General features: G+C 40.3%; 1 pseudogene; it reads left to right on the top strand.

Annotated features, from left to right (window-relative positions):
- Nucleotides 1-307: 307 nt before the first annotated feature.
- Nucleotides 308-871, top strand: LOC149840166 (geraniol 8-hydroxylase pseudogene; annotated as a pseudogene).
- The last annotated feature ends 1128 nt before the right edge of the window (nucleotides 872-1999 follow it).

The raw sequence follows: 1999 nt of genomic DNA, 5'->3' as shown, positions 1-1999 counted from the left end.
AGCATGTAAAAAGCATAAGGAGAAGCGAAAAGGACCCAATAACGGAAATAAATTAGAAAAAAATAAGTAAAATTGGAGTAAAACCTATGGTTGTTTTACTTTGCTTTTAGCTAAAAACATTCAATACATACACTCTTTTTACAAGAAAATTTTAATTTAAAGAAAATGCAACTCTTTTTAAACATTATAAGCACTTTTCATGAACCTTGAGAAGTGTAAACTGCCTGAATCATAGTTTTTCTTTTTGAAGGGCAAGCTGGGGTTAGACAGACTCCCACCAGTAATTATTCATTAGTCCCACTGGGCAATGGCAGAATTACTTCGCCAACCTAAAAAGATGGCTATTGTACGATCTGAACTAAAACAAACCATTGGCACGGGCCGTTTCGTGGAAGAGTCAGACATTTTACAACTTCCTTACTTACAAGCAGTGGTGAAGGAGACCCTAAGACTGCACCCACCTGGTCCTTTTCTCATATCACATAGAGCAGACATCACTACAGAAGTTGCGGGGTTCACCATCCCTAAGCATACTCAAGTGCTTATCAATGTATGGGCTATTGGACGTGATGCTGCATACTGGGAAAACCCAACCTCCTTTTTGCCTGAGAGATTTATCGGGTCAGTTATAAATTTCAGAGGTACTGATTTCCAATTCATCCCTTTCGGAGCAAGGAGGAGGATTTGCCCTGGTATACCTTTGGTGGTCTGCATGGCTCATCTGGTGCTGGCTTCTCTCATCCATTCGTTTTCATGGGAGCTTCCTCACGGGATGGCACCTGAGCAACATGATATGGAGGCCAAGTTTGGGTTGGCACTAGTGAAAGTTGTGCCTCTTCGAGCATTTCCCTCTCCCTTAATAGAGATGTAAATAGGGTTGTCAATGGGACCAAAGGTGTTTTGCAAATTTTGGCTGTCCCTGATCCGATCCGATTACCCAATGTATTTAGCATCCGAACTTTGGCATCTCTAGATGTAAATGTTTTTGGCATGGTCAGACTTATCTAAATAAATCCATGTCAAACTCAATGGGGTATAGCAAAATGGTTGTGTCAATTCAAGTGTTTCCCTCCCTTAATATGGGTAAAGGGTTTGACATGGATTGGATCCAAATGTACCAGAATCCTAACTAAACTTCTAAGCAATGTTGTCAGAATCCATATCGGCCCTGAATGGATTTTCAAAACAATTCATGGAAACGGCCAATTCTAAGTCAGACAATTTTTAACCAGCAGATGACACATGTCACAAAAATATTAAAATAATATTAAAAATACTTAAACCATTTTTAAAAAAAATTAAAGATAAGCAAAATCAGCTTGGTTTTATGTCGATTTCAGGCCGATTTGCTGCCATGACAACTGTCACGGGCTAAATTCCAAGGCCCAAATTTTCGCAGACTTAGTGTGCAACACTAACAATATTGCTTTTAAACAATGCTGCGAGCATTGGGCTGGCTCAGACCTGATGTTGCTTGACCCACCAAGTTTTCAGAGTGACCTGAACCTGACAAGGTCTCCATGTTGGTTATCTAAGTTATGGTTCTGGTGTTATCGAGTCTAATCACATCGCTGGGCGCTGATGGCTCGCCTATTTGGCCTGCTAGCTAGGGCAGTTCATCAGGCTACGCAGGGCCAAAACCAGTGCTCCAAACAGATTGAATACAGGTGGGCTCTTCCTGATCCAATCCAAGTTTTCTACAGTCAATACGAATTCGGGTCTGAATGCGAATAAAGATCAAATGATTTAAGATTGAATCAATATTTGAAATATATATGATGATACTGGATCCAGTAGCAGAAGTCCAAAATCATATTGGCTTTTTACATGTAATGGATTGGATTAGATCTGAATCTGAACATATATGTTACAAATGGGCAGTACCCTCAATGGGGCAAGTTTGAGTCAGACATGTGATGACCTGAAGGTGTTTAATTGGATATCGCAAGCGTTTTTCAAATTTGCCAACAAGGTTTCCATACACCTGGTCCATAGGGAT

The sequence above is a fragment of the Nuphar pumila genome, chromosome 4 (genome assembly GCF_984573655.1).
Source record: "Nuphar pumila chromosome 4, dmNupPumi1.hap1.1, whole genome shotgun sequence".
NCBI classification, from domain to species: Eukaryota; Viridiplantae; Streptophyta; class Magnoliopsida; order Nymphaeales; family Nymphaeaceae; genus Nuphar; species Nuphar pumila.
This window is presented reverse-complemented; position numbering and strand designations above follow the sequence as displayed.